Below are 19,254 nucleotides of genomic sequence, written 5' to 3'. Positions count from 1 at the left end.
GAGTACACAGTACCGGACAAAAATAATCTTCACCCACTTCCTTAGAAAAGGCAACTTTCTTGCTGAAACAATGACCCCTGCCTAGGAATGCCTAAAAACAGAGAAGCTTCTGCAACAAATAAACATGATGCTGAGAGTCGTCAAATAAGGGTGCTCCTGGAACCATCTTTGTTACTCAAGGCCCAGGTGACTTTGGAAGCTGGGAGCACCACTGCCTGGTTTCAGCTGGTGCAATCTCCAAGATAGAATACCACAACGTGCTCTTTATGCGGAGATCCTCTTTAATACTGTCTAGAAATTGCAACAAGCGTAATATGTTGTAGGAAGAATGCTGGTAGGGCCAGCAAGCCACAAACATATGACAAGTATTTTAAAACAGCTAAACTGGTGGCCAGTTGCTTTCCAGGCCCAATGCAAGGTGCCTACTTTGCCATATACAGCCCTCAACTAATTGGGACTCAAGTACCTGTAAGCAGTGTTTGAAACTCCCATTGCTCTAGGTGCATTTTGAAACAGGGAATTTCATTAGCGCAAGCAGTTTCTGAGCTCTGGGCGCAGTACTGCGCCAAAGATTTCAGATTAAAACTGCAGAGTGGAAGGAAAAGAGGACCCTTTTCTGCCTCCCCACTTCTAGCTACTCGCTGAAGATTGGAGAAGAGACCCTCTTAAGAATATTAGGGGGGTGGGCAGAGGAAGGACTAGACCATGTGAAAAATGAATATTTTAGCTGCAGTTCATTCATTTTCAGCTTTGTATTCTTGTTATTTAAAAAGTGCACCATTGTTGCGTTGTTGGATTCCGTTGTTGCGCCCATAACCTAGGTTTAAGGTGCCATTTAGCTCCTAGCTTTCATATCTCAGTTTCTTACATGGCCTGTAAGCATGCCTTTTCCTATATTGACCTGCCCATGCTTTAACATCAGCCAATGAGGCTCTCCTGGTGGTGGTCCCCTCCTCGGTATGAGGTAAGTGCAGTGGCGTAGCGTGGGGGGTGCAGGGGGGGCCGGCCGCACCGGGCACAACATCTGGGGTTAGGGCAAATCCACGGGTTAGGGGGCGCAAATCCACGGGTTGGGGGGCGCAAATCCACGGGTTAGGGGGCGCAAATTACTTGCCTTGCCCCGGGTGCTGACAACCCACGCTACGCCACTGGGTAAGTGGAGGTATCTGGAACTCCCTCCCTGCTGAGGTGTGTCTGGTCCCCTCTCTCAATAGTTTCAGGTGGTTAATTAAGACACATCTTTTTCAGCAGGCATTTGGAGCAACGGAGACCAGATTGTTGTAGCTGCTGCTATTAGTAATTGCTCTTTAGTGAGCTGTTACCTGTTTTTAAAGAATTTCACTACTTTATCAGTATTTATGTTTTGTAACCTGCCTTGCGGCTTGTGCAAAGGGTGGTATAGAAGTCATATAAATAATTAAACCAGCTTAGGTTATGGGAGGGCCTTCTTGGTAGTGGTGCCCGCCCTGTGAAATGCCCTCCCATCACATGTCAAGGAAATAAACAACTATCTGACTTTTAGAAGGCATCTGAAGGCAGCCCTCTTTAAGGAAGTTTTTAATGTTTGAAGTTTTATTCTGTTTTTAATGTTCTGTTGAAGGCCGCCCAGAGTGGCTGGGGAAACCCAGCCAGATGAGCAGGGTAGAAATGATAAATAATAATAATTTATCATCATCATCATCATCATCACTACTACTACTTTGACAGATGGGCAAACAAATGGGCCTTTGGGGCCCTCAAATCCCTACACAAAAGAGGAAGAACTGAATAATTTGGTTTCTGGGCTGTATGTTCCTGCAGGAATCACAATTATGCTTTATTCCAGAGGATAGTGCCAATAGCAGCCAGCCACCCATAGCAAAAGGGGCACAAATATCATATTGGATCAAAGACAAGAGCAACTCCAACATGACTGATATTCTGCAAGTGTAATTCATATAACCTTCCACAAGGGCATAGTCTGAAGGTATGTGACCACCTTGCTAATGCTAAACAGCAAATGTGATTGCAAAAGCAATGGCATGGAAAATCTAAGGGAGCGACCACAGAATAATTTATTCTTTTGCCCCGCAAAGCCTCCCAGGTAATACCATTTTGGAGAAACAGATAAAGTGCAACACTGAATACCAAAAGTGCTTTCATTTAAGTACACTTTCAAATAGGGTTTTCAAACTGACATCACATTACATTTTGCAGTAAGAAAGGCCAGGTTTTCTTTCCAACGAAAACAATTGTGAAAATAAGCAAAACTCCCTACTTCAAAGATTTGCACACAATGCTCTCCTCAGAAATTTCAACTGTTGCCTCTGGTTGGGCCAAGACATGACCTAGGGATCCCTCACAAACCCAGTCCTTCGTAGACCTGCTTTTCAGCTAGCTAGGAGCAAATGGTGGACACAGCAGAAAATCCCAATACATGAGACATCAGAATGCACTCAAAAATGTATTGCCAGTTGACAGCAATCCCATTTACAACTTCAAAGCAAATGTGTTTTCTTTCATTTGATTCCTTCATTTAGCATAGGCTTTATAAACAGTTACTGGGAAATTTATAATGTTTCTTTCAAGTATCTTTCTTTCAAGCAATTTCAGATTCTGGTATGTAGTCAAAACCTTGAGAAACCATACTAGCTATCACACTTGCTTTGCTCACCAAACACACATAATATTATCTCACGAAGGAAGATACTAAAACACAAATCAAAGGAATGCGGCGAAGGCAGAGAAGCACAGAGTCACAGAATTGTAGTTTGTCCACTTTTGGCCCCCACCCTGCATTTAACTCTAGTCAAATATTGGGGTGTTAGGGGAAGGATAGGGCCTCTGGTGGGGGACACGCTGTGCTCCTGGGATAGTTTGCCACCTTTGATCCCCACCCTGCAGTCAGCTCTCGCCTGTGGCTCCTAGAAGCTGTCAGCATGTGACAGCAGTCACACCCTGGAATGCCTCTGACTGGCTGGCTAAACCAGGTGAGGGTAGCCGATGGGTCTCAAACCCTTGGTGAGTTAGGGACTTCCCCTGCATGTGAAGGTGGGCTCCGGCAGATTGAGAAGATGAGCCCAATAGCAGGTCCAACAGTCAGGAAGGCGGTTTCTGAACATAGAATCATAGAGTTGGAAGAGACCACAAGGGCCATCGAGTCCAACCCCCTGCCAAGCAGGAAACACCATCAGAGCACTCCTGACATATGGCTGTCAAGCCTCTGCTTAAAGACCTCCAAAGAAGGAGACTCCACCACACTCCTTGGCAGCAAATTGCACTGTCGAACAGCTCTTACTGTCAGGAAGTTCTTCCTAATGTTTAGGTGGAATCTTCTTTCTTGTAGTTTGGAACCATTGCTCCGTGTCTGCTTCTCTGGAGCAGCAGAAAACAACCTTTCTCCCTCCTCTATGTGACATCCTTTTATATATTTGAACATGGCTATCATATCACCCCTTAACCTCCTCTTCTCCAGGCTAAACATGCCCAGCTCCCTTAGCCGTTCCTCATAAGGCATCGTTTCCAGGCCTTTGACCATTTTGGTTGCCCTCCTCTGGACATGTTCCAGTTTGTCAGTGTCCTTCTTGAACTGTGGTGCCCAGAACTGGACACAGTACTCTAGGTGAGGTGTGACCAGAGCAGAATACAGTGGCACTATTACCTCCCTTGATCTAGATGCTATACTCCTATTGATGCAGCCCAGAATTGCATTGGCTTTTTTAGCTGCCGCGTCACACTGTTGGCTCATGTCAAGTTTGTGGTCAACCAAGACTCCTAGATCCTTTTCACATGTACTGCTCTCAAGCCAGGTGTCACCCATCTTGTATTTGTGCCTCTCATTTTTTTTTGCCCAAGTGCAATACTTTACATTTCTCCCTGTTAAAATTCATCTTGTTTGTTTTGGCCCAGTTCTCTAATCTGTCAAGGTCGTTTTGAAGTGTGATCCTGTCCTCTAGGGTGTTAGCCACCCCTCCCAGTTTGGTGTCATCTGCAAATTTGATCAGGATACCCTTGAGTCCATCATCCAAGTCGTTGATAAAGATGCTGTAGAGGGCAGGCGGGGCTGGTCAACCTGGGAAGGTAGCCCATCTAGGAGATGGAAAACTCTGATCCTAAACCTCTGCTGCATTGTGGGATATCTTCAGGAGAAGAAACCCTACATAAATCCAGAGTGGAGTCCCTAAGATGATTGGATGGTGCCTTGAACTCCTCCTTCCAGCAACTCCTGCAGCCAAGCTGGTGCCAAACATATTGCTCTTGTTTTCTTTGAACATCAGCAAGGCCGAGAGTGGGGGTCTTGTCATCTCAGCAGCCAAGACCTACACACACACGCTGCCCTGGCTTGCACCCCAGGGAGGTTGCTTTGCTGCTGCTAATGCAGCAGTTCGACTTCACCCCCAGAAGCACTCTGCATTGTCTCTTGAGACAGATGGATGCCAACAATAACAAGGCATCACCTCAGTAAAAGCTTTGTTCCACGTCCCTGGTACTTGAATCTCTAAAGTGGAAGGTACACCAACAGATTCTAGATCTCAGGAGAAAGCATTAAAGGCCTTTTTGGACATAAATCACAAGCACCTTGAATTGGAGCAAGAAGAAACCCATGCAGACAAACAAGAATTGGAGTCTCTTTTTGTGAGCAAATCAAAACCAGAGTTACACAATTATGAGTGCTGCTGTTTATTTAAGGTCTTCAAAGAAGCTCCTCTTAGGGGACATTGCTGTAAAGTAGTATGGAAGTTACAGGTGCTGCTGGCCAGATTGGGAGGCAGAAACCATCAGTATAATCCAGTCAAAATGCAGGGCCCATTGATTTCAATGCTTAAATACCCAAGCTTATAATCTTCCCTGTTAAAAGCAATGCTATGTAAGAGCTCAGCTATGGCTGGCTGTCATCCCACTTTTTAAAAGAGATGAATATGCACTGACTCATTTGCCTCAAGTTTATGCACACTAGCTAATTTTATTGACACTACTCCCTCACAATTATCTTTGAACACCATTAGTACTCAGACCTATGATAATAAACAAACCTAGGTTAAACCTCTTTGATGCTTTTGAATTATGGTGCTGGAGGAGACTCTTGAGAGTCCCACAGACTGCAAGAAGATCAAACCGATCCATTCTGAAGGAAATCAGCCCTGAGTGCTGCTCACTGGAAGGACAGATCGTGAAGCTGAGGCTGCAATACTTTGGCCACCTCATGAGAAGAGAAGACTCCCTGGAAAAGACGCTGATGTTGGGAAAGATGGAGGGCACAAGGAGAAGGGGACGACAGAGGATGAGATGGTTGGACAGTGTTCTCGAAGCTACTAACATGAGTCTGACCAAACTGCGGGAGGCAGTGGAAGACAGGAGTGCCTGGCGTGCTCTGGTCCATGGGGTCACAAAGAGTCAGACACAACTAAACGACTAAACAACAACAACAGGTTAAACCTCTAACAGACAAAACACAGATAAAATCTGGTGAGGTTACTAGACCAGGCTTCCTCAACCTTGGCCCTCTAGATGCTTTTGGCCTACAACTCCCATGATCCCTAGCTAGCAGGACCAGTGGTCAGGGATGATGGAAACTGTAGTTTCAAAACATCTGGAGGGCCGAGGTTGAGGAAGCCTGTACTGGACTATGGATGGGATTCAACTAATGAGTTTCATCAGCTGAAACCCTTGTGCAGTGCCTTACAATGAGGCTGAATTCCTCCCTTAAGCGGCAAACGTGTCAGCAGACAACTTCTTACTTTTTACATGTGGTAAGAGAACATGTTCTTGCTAGAAAGAAAAATTGTGAGTTCGTAGTATGGGAAATGTTACAGTTCCCTGTAAGCTAAGAACACTTTGATTACTGTAAGCCATAAAATGACTCCTTCCTACTTTGCTGTCAAAAGTGCAAGAACACGCAGGCGTAGCTTGCCTTGCAAAAGCAGTAAAATCTCTCCCAGTAAAAATGCAAGGAAGGAAGTATGTACTTTGAAATAGGCTCCAAAAAGAGTATCACTCCTTAACAATGTTTCAGAGGAAACACAATTCAGCAGAATTTTCACTGAACCTTCTGAAGTACATAGGAAAAAATATTGGCCAGAAGGAGCTGATCTATGGAAAGAGCCAAGTGCAAGTACTTGTAACTTTTGAAATCTACCTACTATCCTACAGGAGTCCCCAAATTTGCATTTCTCCTTTGCCCCAAAGAACATACCAATCTTACACATTCAAAAGCTGTTGCTTGGCACATCTGTCTGTCTCAAGAGACAATGGAGTACGCCTCTAGGGGTGCAATCAAACCTCTGCATTAGCAGCACCAAAGTGACCTCCCCAGGGCACAAGCTCTGAGAAGTGTATGTATGTATCCTATCCTCTGCCATGCATCTTCTGTTTTATAATAAAGGAGAAGATTCCAAATTACCCCTCAAATCCCACACCCTGCAATTAGAAAATCTACTTAGCAAAATGAGGACATTTTTGGAAGCCTGTGACACTGCATGCCCACTGTCCACCTTTTGTCTAAACCTTGAAAGCTATAAACTTTGCTTTTACAGCCAGAACACAATATTCTTAGAACTCAAAACAATGGTACCAGATTCTAAGTACTACTTTTGGCACCATGTCACGCAACCAGATATATACTTTTCAGTTAAGGAAGAGGTCTGATAGTTTATTAACTATTTCCAGTTAGGAGACTTTTCATTATTCCATCTCAAAAAGCTGCTTACACCACTTGAACAGAAACGAACATGCAAACCACAGCAGTAGAACATAGCTTGGATGCCAAGAACTATGAGTAGAAGGAAGTTTGCTTTATCCTCTCTGCCCTCAAAAAGCATCTTGAGTGGATCAAGGGATCCCTTTGAACAACATGAAATAGGGTGCTGTGGGAAGGGAGAATTGTCCAAAATTGAGAAGGCCTAAAACTGCATTAAAATTGTACTCCTAAAGGTTATTAAACTGATGGGCTCCTTTATAGAAGGCAATCCTTGTTGTACATGTAAGCAGTTATTTATTCAAAATTTTTATATCCCACTCTTTATCGGAGAAAGCTCCCACAGTAGCTTACAAAAGCAATGCAACACAGTCCCATCCCACAGGCTTACAAAAGACATGACAGAAAAAAGGAAAACAGGGTGGAAAGTGAAGAGGAAACAAGCAAACTTGGGTACCTTCTTCATGTTCTTTTAATGACTGGCATGGATGGAAGTGGGCTGCTGCTCACAGTTCAAAAACAGGGCTTTGTAAGCAAAATCTTGCACCCCTCAGCAAAGGGAGACAAGACTCTTGGTCCATATTTATTTTTAAAATATTATTATTATTTATTAAATTCAGACCTATAGCAATATATGTATATGTGTAAAGGTAAAGGGCCCCCTGACCGTTAGGTCCAGTCATGGATGACTCTGGGGATGCGGTGTTCATCTTGCTTTACTGGCCGAGGCAGCCAGCGTACAGCTCGTCCAGGTCATGTGGCCAGCATGAATAAACCACTTCTGGCGAACCAGAGCAGCACATGGAAACGCTGTTTACCTTCCTGCCGGAGTGGTACCTATTTATCTACTTGCATTTTGATGCGCTTTCGAACTGCTAGGTTGGCAGGAGCTGGGACCGAGCAACGGGAGCTCACCCCGTCATGGTGATTCAAACCGCCGACCTTCTGATTGGCAAGTCCTAGGCTCTGTGGTTTAACCCACAGCGCCACCAAATGCTGCTTGGTAACTCCTGCAGGAAGTTTGCCACATTGGGATGTGCACAAACCCATAAGCTGGTGAAATAATAACAAAATACCATAAACTCTTATCCTAGACTACTATTTATATAGGTGATAAACAGTTTGCACCAACTGAAAAGTTTTATACAGTAATGTGAGGAGTCCTCTATTTTCGTTTTCAGCCATATACGTACCCCATATTTGATTTTTTTTATACTGTGCAAGCAGCATCTTGTTTAAAGTCTTTGTGATACCATTTGTGTTCACACAAACAGGTTTTGAAAACATTCCATCCATCTCAATATTTTTTTTTACTGTGCATGCAGCATCTTGTTATAAAGTCTTTGTCGTACCATTTGTGTTCACACAAACAGGTTTTGAAAACATTCCATCTCAATATTGTTTCCTCAATATAAATATTTCCCCCTGTTATATTTAGCAAGCCCCTTTTCTGTTAGAAAATGCTTGCTAACTTTTACTGCATGAAAGCACAACACTGGTAGGAAACCAATGCATTTTCCTAAAATCCCCATATGCCAAATTTGTCAATGGATTTCCCTGTACAATACACAATTATATTTCCCAGAAGCATTTTAATATACTTCATAAAGAAAATAAAAACAATCTTAAGGCAGGAGCTAATAATAAGCAACAGAAGCGCCCAGATACAGTAATAGGAATCAGAATCGTGGTTGGAGTTTCAAATATCTTTAGTCAGAAGAAACTTTGTAACAGCTTATCCCAGACTGCAGACTTTGGGGGAAGACATCCTCAGGACTCCTTAAAGAATTTTTAATTGAGGATTATCTTCATTATCAACTCAATTAGAGTAGCTATAGTGTAATAGGCCTGACACTTTTCAGTGACTGCTTATGGGGAAAACAAGAACTATAATCCACTATAGTGACAGCATTCTGGAATCCAGTAAATATACCGGGTTAATGCAGACTTAATTCAGGCATCAAGCCAAACCATGGCTTGCCCCACCATGCTTTAGTATCCGAAGACAAACCACAGTTTAGAGCTCCTTGCCTGCTTTTCTGTTTCATTTGTTCAACACTTCAGGTTCAGTGACCTCTGGAAGGGAGCAGTGCCCATCGGTATCATGATGCCAAACCATAATTAACAGAAACCACAGTTTACAAACCCACTTCAAACATCATTTCAGATTCTTGTTTTGCCAGACAACTGCAACCATCTTTTGTCAATTCAGACATACTGTCAAAACATAGTTAAGCCTTCCTAACCATAGTTTGGCATGATGTCTGAACTGAGCCACAGATTCCAAGCTTACATATCTAATGCCTGACTCACAGTACTGTTTCTTTAGGACAATTTTGCTAGCCAAACAACCGTTCCCAAAAAATAACTTTTTGCAGCTACGTTCAAAGCGGTAAATCATCTTTGTTTCTTTCCCTCTTAGAGATTTTAACATAATATGGTGGAATGTTACATTTTGTTGAAAAGCAAAGTTTCAGATACAGTAGCAAAGTCTCATGTGCTGTTTTAATTATCCTGCTGCTACAATGGTCACAGAATAATTTCAGCTACAGCGTCTGTAACCCGAGGTACCACTGTACAGTAGTTGAGGTTTTGGATGACTGGGGGAAATTATGTTGTTAATTGGGAAGTACGTTACACAAATTGATTGCTTTTCTGATTTTTTGTCAACGATTTAAAGTCTTTGAAAGGAAAGGTTTTTGTTGTTGTGTCATTTTTGTTTATGCTTTGTTGATGTAGAATGTTATCAGCAAATAAATAAATAAATAAATAAATAAATAAATAAATAGCAAATTGACTAGTTCTGCTGCTCTGGATTATTTTTCCTATAAACAAAGACGAGATTCTCTGTCACCACAGGCTGGCACAAGTCACACTCCGAGGCCACGCCACAATTTGTTAAACTGAGCTTCTGAAGGTTGCAACATGAAATATATATATATTGGGCCAGCATCTGTCAATCATGTCCTAAGTCCTTTCAGATGACAAGGAACGCGTGATTCCGTAACATGCGGTGATTGTTAAAACACTCAACACAGCAGGGAAATATTAGTTGCTTGACCAGGATGTTTGGGTAACATGCTAATATACAGCAGAACTTAAAAACAAGAAAGCTAGTGATAAAGATATATGGTACACCGCCATGCAAAAGAAAGGACAAAAAAAACTTATCTAAGCTTGGTTTTTTTTAATGCAATATGGATTACTGCAACTCTGGAATCAGTTACTGCACTAAACCATGGTTGGAGGGAGACTCCCTGCGTCTCACATTCAAAATGCCAAATTGTGATTTTGCATTATGAGTTAACACAGCAACTATGTTTCTACTATTATTTTCCTAGCTTTGACACATTCCACCTTTGACACACGGTTCAGACTTCCTTCTGTCCTCCTGCAGTAACTCTTGTGTAGGATTGCTCTTCTGTACTAATACAGTTGAAACTTAAAGCCTGATGGTAGGATTCTTCCAACTGTTCAATCTGCAGAAGCATTTCAGCTTGCCAGATGGAATTACCTTGCCCCCCTTTTAAGGGGGTTCTTTTGACACCCCCCCAAGGCAATTTCAGGGGCCTCAGGGGTGGGGAGAGGGGAAAGCCACATTGTGTAAACTAGAAGTCCTTGCACAGGGCTTCCACTGACAGGCTTGGCTAGGTGAACCCCACTCTCTCAGTTTGCAGTTGTCACCTAGTACAGTGATTGATGAAACCAATTATTGGTGAAATATAGTTAGTACATTTTAATAATATTTGACTATAGGATTTAAAGGAGCTGTGCCAAAATGTTGTCAGTAATATTTAGCAGACACAGTTTAATAAATATGGCAAATGCAGAGTTACAGCTGATGCAGAATATGACTTAGAAGTCATAAGAGTATAAATACACAATAAAACTTGCTTTAAAACTTCCTTATCAGTTATATTTCCCAAAGTCTCATATGTCTTGGAGGGCCAGAAATGAACTTTTAACAAGAGAAAAGTCGGGGTCCCCAAGGTTCTAAGAGCTAATAGAACTGACCGTGCCCTCCTTGATTCTCAATGGCACTTTTGAGTTAAATTTATCCTGCTGCAACCCCACCAGAGTTTAAAAGAAGGAAGCCGATGTTTGATCAGATATAAATTTTGTGCTTTCTCATACACTGCTTTCTCCAACTAGAATTTCTTGGAGGATGGGACAAGGAAAACAGAAGTTACTGTGCTCTTTTCATATCACTTCGGGCTGACTAGATCAAGCTACTAGATCAGACATCAGACTACTAAAGAAGATACAAGTAGAAAACAACAGACACTGAATTGGCAGGACCAAGGTGTTTCTCTCTCCAGGCTATGGGTGATACCAGTGAGGCCATGCTCAGTAACTTACTCATTGAGTTCAGTAGGTCTCCTCCAAAAATGACCCTCTGATATCTCCCAATTGCCTTGATTAAATATAATCCACTTATATTACCCAATAGTTCCTAATTGCTTTGCTTTAGCTTCATAAGTAGGGAAAGTCACCAGGCAAAGAAACTGACAAGGCTTTAAGAAGTTGAGCTAGAGACAGCACTCCCCAAATATGGGAACAGGTATCTTGTTCAGTGTCAAATACCACATTATAAAGATATAACAGGACGTATGGGTGGCAGGTAACTTACATACCTTAGCTGCATGTCAAACTATTGGCATATTCTCACTACATGAATGTTTCTCAAACCTTTTAAATTCCCCACATCCTGTTAATGTATCTTCTGGGACTAACCCAGATAACCCCACACTCACTGGTGATTTGATATGCAAGTGTATAGCCATTTTTCCTTGCAATGTCTTTACCACATCCTACAGCTCTGTGCAAGAGCCATGGATGGGGCAAACTGATATCAAGGGTGCCTTCAGAAAGCCCTCAGCTAAAGGACAGATGCTGAGCAACTCCCTTCTCGAGCCAATGCTTGCACAATTTATGCTGAGTGCCTGTCTGAAGAATTCCTCAGCCACTGCAAGTCTTCCAGCAGCTCCTGTTCATTCCCTCAAAGTACCAGAATTCAGAGTCCTCTGCAGTTCACTCCTAGTCCCCTGCCTTGCCGGAAAGTCCCAACTCCTAATTCACCACCAGACAACCTAGGATTTAAACTGAAATAGTTTACTCTTCAGACTGAGCATAATCACACATGGAAAAATCATGATATATTGATTTGGAACTCATGAGTTTTCAACAGTGAAAGCAGATGTCTTACTTGCTTCTTGTTGATCCCTGAACTTCACACCACTGCATTTTGAAAGATATCTGTAACTAAGAGGGCCAGGAAATCCTAAAGAAATGAAAGTAGGAATTCCCAGAAGATCCTAACCACAACATAAGCAAGCAAGGCAAGCATGAAGGCCCCATATTTTCCCCCAAATGCCCTCCAATACAGATACACACACTCTTCTTAAAGTTGCCAAACACAAAAAGTGCACCACTGCACGCAATGCAATGGAAAACTAAACGGGGGGGGGGGGGGGGGAGAGAGGCAGGAACAGAATAATTCCATATAGATTATATACCCAAGGTCTTAGCAACACCTAAGAAATATTGAAACCTGAGGCTAGTAATTAATTCAAATGGGAAGGACAGACTTCAAATTCAGCTCTAATTGTTCCCTAAAGGCAGCTTCCTGAACAAATCCACCCTGAATAATTGCCGCTTTCAAATGGGAGACTAGTACCTTTGTTTACAACAGTGTTATCGTTCAATGTGTCAAAGTATCTCCAAATCCAAGGGGGTGTGGAATCAAAATGATCCTAGACAAAACTCAACCAAAGCATAAACTAGGCCCACTAGGCAACAGCACCAAGAGAGTTTAATGCTTACCCACTGCAACTTTCAATAACTGATCGTCTCTACTAAGAGTAGTTAACCTGTGGGCCAGATCCAGCCTGGGAAGGAAGACATGCAAAGTGGCCTACCAAGTCCCCACAGCTTTATCACCCAAATTCAGCACTCAGATTAGGCGATACAGCACTCTGCTGGGGTGAAGACTGGAACCACTGCATTTTTACCTTCAGTTTGACTCACACAGACATAAACCACTCTCTCCAAGTTGGGGGTGGAGGGATAATGCCTTTTCCTCTTCACAAAGACAATCCATTATTATTGTTGTTACCTGCCCTTCATCAGCAGGTCCCAGAGCAGGTTACCATAATTTAAAATTCAGAAATAAAAACAGGCAGTCACAGGTTAATTCCTGAAAACACACACCTCAGGTGTCAGAGGCCAGGGTAAAGAGGTGCGTCTTCAGCATTCAACAAAAACTGGCTGGTGAAGGAGCCAGATGTCTGTACTGTATGTGTAGCACGTGTGCAAGTGGGGGTGAGTGTGAGCATGTGCACACAACTATGCACTGGCCATGGCCACCACTGGCATCAATTATAGTTGATGCTTCAGCTACTTGTTTACTCAGTTTTTCCAGAGATTCATTAATTTTGCCTAATGCCACAGCTAAAACATCTTCAGATGCCATTCCTTTTGGATCAACTTGAACAGGTGCTGCCCCTGATGGTGCAGAAGGGCCAGATGCTGATGCTCTTCGCTGCTGCCGAGTTTTCCCAGATCTTGTTGTTTTTTCCTGAGGCAAGTTTGCCATAACACTTTATCTGAAGCTCAAGGTCAGTCCCACGGACGGAGTTTATTTTGCTGTGGAAAATTCCCCTGGCCAATTTGGAGTGGAAAATTCCCTGGCCAATTGTAACAATTGCAAAGTTCCTCTAGGGGGACACAGTAACAGTCAATTCTTGTTGCATTAAAGTAACTTTTCCAAATCCCCCATTTAACAAAGTAAACAACCGTTTCAATTTCAATTTCAGTTACTTTACAGTTCCTTAAAGTCCGGAGAAGCCAGTCAGAATCAAAAGTATCTCTCTTGCAGAGTTAACTGTCAAAAGGTTACAATGTCCATAAACAGCGCGATTCACAGTACGGCAATCTTATTAACACTTGACAGCCCGTTCCCAGGCATTAAGCGGTGGTCTTTGTTTCTTTTTCCTCTCTTTTTGCAGGCAAAAATACTTCTCCCTCTTCCCTCCCCTCTCCTGCAATTCAGGGAGGAAGATCTTTTGTCTTGATGTTAGGATTTAAGTCCTTTTAAAGCGATTTTCCAGGTCTTAGTTTAAATAGTCTTTGCTTTGATCTGTTTACAAGAAACGGAAGGCGGACTTCCTGTTTACACCTTCCCGTTTTCGGTACCAAATTAGTGCCTTTTCTTCCCTTATTTTCAAATCTTTAAATTCAACCTACTCACGGTAGTTGTTTTGCTGGCCGAATTGTCACAGGAAAAAAGTCAGCGCTCTCCGACAACAGCTGTGCGGCTTCACTCCACGGAAGAAGCAATTGACTCTCAGCACCGCGCCGCTCACCCCGTTTCGCTCCGGAGCCCGTAACTGGGTTCCTTTGCAAATTGGGGGGGCGCTGAAGGTGCCCGCCGAGTCCCACGGTCACAGGCTTCACCCGCCTGTGGTTTTTTGAGGGGTCCCCGCTTCGCCGCAGCGGCAAGACCCGATTTCCGTAGAGCTATCTCCCTCCGAGTTAGAGGGAATCCGCCATTGCCGATGGCGCCGACTCCGGAAGTCTTGAACTATGCAATCTATAGCCTCCTGGTCCCATTGTTTCTGCTGAAAAGCACCTAAGGTCACGCCTAGAGAGGAACAGTTATCTGGAGTGAGGAATTTCTGGCCAGAAAGGAAAGTTATTTTTGCTGCTTGCAATCACTTCCTGGTTGCATACTGCAATGGTAAATCACCGCCATCAAGGAGGGGGGACACTGTTTCACAGAGCAGTGATGGACACCTCCATTTCAGCCTACTGTCTATCTGGTTTGAGAGAGGGCCAGCTTTGAGGATTCTGATGTTTTGCCTGCTTGCCTGAGGGCCAGGGAAGAGCCTAGAGGGAGAAGACAGATCCTGCCTTGGAGGCAGCATATCTTCCCAATTACACAGGACATTGAAATTTCTACAGGATGGATATGTGTGTGTGATCATGGATTTTTGACTTACAGTAAAATGCTATTTGTATTTTGTGTTTGCTCATCTATACTTAAATGAATTGATCATATTATTGTGGGCATTTTTCTATATTATTAAATTTTCTATATTATTCTCCCCCTGTTCTCTCTGCTTACATTGTTGTTATACTGATTCTATTTTGACAGCATATTGACAATTTTAGCTTGAGTTACTAATCACTTTGGAATAAAAAACCCAGGCTACCAAGACAGTTCTAAATGATAACCATAATAAACAATACTGGAGGCATGACTGAAACAACCAGCCGTGTTAGATGTGTAATCAGTAAAAGTGCATCTGAGAAAATGCAGTTTTTTCAGCCTAGCGGCTAGCCCATAACAACAATGATCAAGCAACTTGTCAGTCAGTGCAATCCATTTTTTCCTGCTATATCCATACCAAGTAAAGATAAAACTTTTGATGACAGGGATCACCTACATTTTCCCTGTCTCCATTTCTTTGCTAATATGTGTTTGTAAATCCAAGATGTTTATTACAAAACCTATATTGATGGCAGACCAAAAATGCAGCTAATGTCTGTTGACCAAACACAGTTATTACTTTTGGTTCATCAGTGGTTACTACGATTATAGTGTTCATATGATTAAATAACAAGTTCAAATAAGGCTACAAAAGGGAGACATCATTCTAGTAGGTGAACAACCATCAGCAGTCCATTGCTACAAAAAGCTCACCTTTGCCCAATAACCTGGAAAACCCTAGCACAATCCTAAATATGGTCCCCAGAGGTCCCACTGAATTCAGTGGAACTTACTCTATAATAAGCAGTCCAATTGCACCTTGCGGTTTGTATGCAAATATGAGTGGGAACATAATGTAGAGATGGAGAACCTGCAGAGTCAGAAAGGCATTTTAAATAAAGAAGATGGACCAATAGTAATATTTAGGGTGGTATTCAATTAAGTTTGGCAAAATTAATTGACACTAACATAATAATAGTTATTCATTTCAGTGGGTCTACTCCAAGTCAAATTTAGTTGAATACTACCCTTCACATTTACATGCATCATTGCAAGTGTTTCAGAGTACTTTATGCACACTTTCCTTAGTAATTCCTATAGTAATTATGTAAGATAAACTAGCATTACTATTCTCATATTACAAATGGAGAACCGAAGGCAAGAGAATAGCCGCCTGCCCAAATCCATGAGTAAGGAGAACTGGGGACTTCCTAGTTCATAGCTCACACTTTTGGCCACTATTCTTGAGTAGCTCTGAACTCTTAAGTTCAGTCTTTTTGGCACCCAGCTCTTTAATTGCATTTTTACAGACACACCACAGACCACCCAAATGAAGCTCATGGCTCACTTGTAGTCCCCAGACCACTAGCTGGGAAGCCCTGTAGTAGAAGAAAGATTTGACAGCAGCATGTGTATATATTTCTCCATTGTGTGTATTTCAGGTTCTTCGTGGTATAGACAGTTTGTGCATGTGGGTTGAGAGGGTATGTTCATAAGGCATGTAACTTGACATTTTGCATGCTAGGGGCCACAGGAAGCCTCTTCCTGGTTGCTGTGGAAAAATCAGCTGACATTGTTCCATCAACATCAGTGCCCCAACAGTACTGGATCCAAAGCCTTAAATCTGGTTTTAATGTGAATGCAACATTTCCCTCTTTCCTTTCTTTTGCCTAGTGAAGTTATACCACGTGTTGGACAACCGAACAGGTTCAGCATCTGTCAGTAGAATTCACCATTCTGAGTATAAGCAGCCAATTACACTTTGTTCATGCTCTCTAAATCAACCACTTGGGGACCACAGCAACATAAAGACCCCCACCAGTTGCTAGAATGCCTCAGAACAACTGAGTAGTAGAACCACAGACTAAACAACAGGAATTAAGAACGTTTTGCCAATCCTGAGTAGATTGACAGAATCAAGGAATCAAAATTTCTTCAAACACTTAGGCACATAACTGACAAGGCAGCTGGGATTTTTCTAACTCCAATAAAATATAATAAACAACAACCGTAGAGACAAGTCCTTTCAGTCCCTCACAAATCACAATTTTCAAATCACAAGTAAAACAGAACAAGCAATTCCTGGGAAACAGATATGCTCTTTGCTGCCCCATGACTGCTCAGTTTGGATAGAGTCACTACTGAACCTCATATTTTGAGTAGATCAGAGAAACCATGAAAATATTAGCCAGAGGGGTGGGAAACAATATTTCTAAAAGCTGGCTTGTTGCTTTAGCGTGGATGGATCTGCCCTAGATCTGACAGAACCACTTTCTTTGAACCTGAGGCAATGTCTTTTTGATTTGGCAAAGTCTAAGAACCTAGGCAGTAGATCCATTTATAACACTGGTAGCCAACATGGTGCCCTCCAGATGTTGTTGATAATGGACTACAGCTCCTATCACTCCAGACCACTGTCCGTGCTGGCTGAGAATGATGGGAACTATAGTCCAACATTATCTGAAGGGCACTTCTGGTTTATATTATATATGGACATGAAGCTCAAAATGCAGTTGGATGCCCCAAAATATAGCTACTTAGTAAGGCCTAGTCTAGCTTTTTTGCTAACTGAACATGCATGAAATAGCTTCACTACTTTGTTTTAAAGAGGGTGGGGGGAGAAACAGGTTTCAGAGCTCCATTCTTATTTAGCAGTGCACACAATTTCATAGCTCATACCCTTCACTGGTTATCAACTTACTTTTCCATATGGATAAGTAATTAGTAAATGCAGAGTGTAACATAACCAATAGCATAGAGGAAATATTTTGACTTTAACCCTTGAAGGTGATGTAGCACTTGTTTGCACACAATTCTAAGCCATAGTTTGGTTTGGCAAAGCAGCAATGCAACAGAGGAGAAGCAAAGCGGTGACAATCTCCTCTCCAGATGCCACGTGTCTTCTCATGCAAACTAAGTCGTGGTTTGGCTTAACTTTACATGTGAATGAGGTCAATGACTAAGAGGGAACCTGCAAGTCCATAGCTTAAAGCTTATCTCAGTTGTGAGCCACTGTTCATCGACCCCATCTGCTACTTGGGATAGTTAAGACATTACAGAGCCATTATTACAAGAGATCATGCATGAAGTGTTTGGAATAATCAAAATGAACTGTATAAATGCTAAGTTATTAGAACACAGAGTATAACTATGTAACTACCAGTACTGTCACTAAAATGAGAACACTTCCAATCAAGTTGGTTGAGCCAGTGTGTGTACTGCAAGAGCCCATATCGTTTTTATATAAATAACTCTCATAATATTAGAGGAATCACAAAATGTTGCCAAGTCAATTATGCACATTAAACAGTTTATCAGTAAAACAGAAGAGAACTTTTTCCACTCAATATTGAAACTTTATTTTATTTCTTTATTTGAGAGAGAATAGAGAGAACAGATAGGCTGTCTTAAGTTGGCAATTAAGTGCTGCCTGGCCCTCAAAATATTGAGATAAACAAGCCAATCAAGATCCCATTTCAAAGCACTGTGAATATGAAAGAAACCAAGCAAATAAAATGTTAGCTGTGAACAGTTATCAGCAAAACCAGCCAGGCAAAATAATCTATTCCCTCCACTCCTGAAATGTAGTTGAAGACTGCTGCATTAACATTTACATCCAACTCACAGGGGCTGCAAGGGTAGGATCAATATTCATGTTCCTTCCCTTGACACCATGCTGGTCACTCAACTTGACAGTGGGGCAATTTATTCTTTTTCCTTCCACACACTATATTCCTGTACTGAGACATTCTATATCAAAGTCATTCTGACAAACCCACTAGCCTCTACGTGAAATTCCTCAAATCACCCCTCACTATATGCAGAAATCAAGGGCCTGACATCAGAAACCAGTACGATTGGGCAGTGCTGAGTCCACAGCAATTTGAGAGACCTCCCAAGCTTAATTAGCTGTCACTGTGGGCATTAACATCACACTGTTATCTGTGCTCCAAGCAGGCATGGTTGTGGCATTTTAAATGAGCAGTCACCCTCCACTCACTCAGCTGAATCCTCCCTGTGAGCAACAGCAGGAATTGGGGCTAGCACCACCTCGCAGCTGTAGTAGGCAAGCAACTGGAGGTAGCTGCTCCATGTGTGTGCAAACAATGGTGGCAAGAAACAAATGTCATCTCCATTTCAATGTATCTGAAGAAGTGTGCATGCACACGAAAGCTTATACCAAGAACAAACTAAGTTGGTCTCGAAGGTGCTACTGGACAATTTTTTTTATCTCCATTCACTATTATCCTTTGGGTGCACGGCCTGGAGGACTGGGCACCCAACTTCCATAATGTCCAGAGACAGAGATGGCAGCAAGGCGCACCTTTAATATCTGATTGCCAACTGAAGCAAGCAAGAATAATGTCTCTGCACACATACACCATCCCCAATTGTTTGATGATGTGGGTGCAACCACCATACAGCTCAGAGACAGCCTCCCTGCAGCCACTTTTAACTGCTCTGCCGCTCACTCGAGAAGCAGCAGAGGTAGAGACCAAGAACAGCAGCAGACCCACCCCCTTTCTGTCTCTCAGGGGGGTAGCTTGGAGAGCCAACTAACAAAGACCCCCAACTTGTTACCATCTCAGTA

The 19,254-nt window shown here is 42.5% G+C and overlaps 1 protein-coding gene across 1 annotated transcript in view; it reads right to left on the bottom strand.

Annotated features, from left to right (window-relative positions):
* Positions 1 to 19,254, bottom strand: part of LOC310755899 (cyclic AMP-dependent transcription factor ATF-7) — a 115,842-nt gene that overhangs the window by 95,910 nt on the left and 678 nt on the right. The window lies entirely within an intron of this gene.

Source organism: Podarcis filfolensis (assembly GCF_964270895.1).
Source record: "Podarcis filfolensis genome assembly, chromosome: 2".
Taxonomy (NCBI): domain Eukaryota; kingdom Metazoa; phylum Chordata; class Lepidosauria; order Squamata; family Lacertidae; genus Podarcis; species Podarcis filfolensis.
The sequence above is the reverse complement of the archived record's forward strand: the minus strand, read 5'-3'. Positions and strand labels throughout refer to the sequence as shown.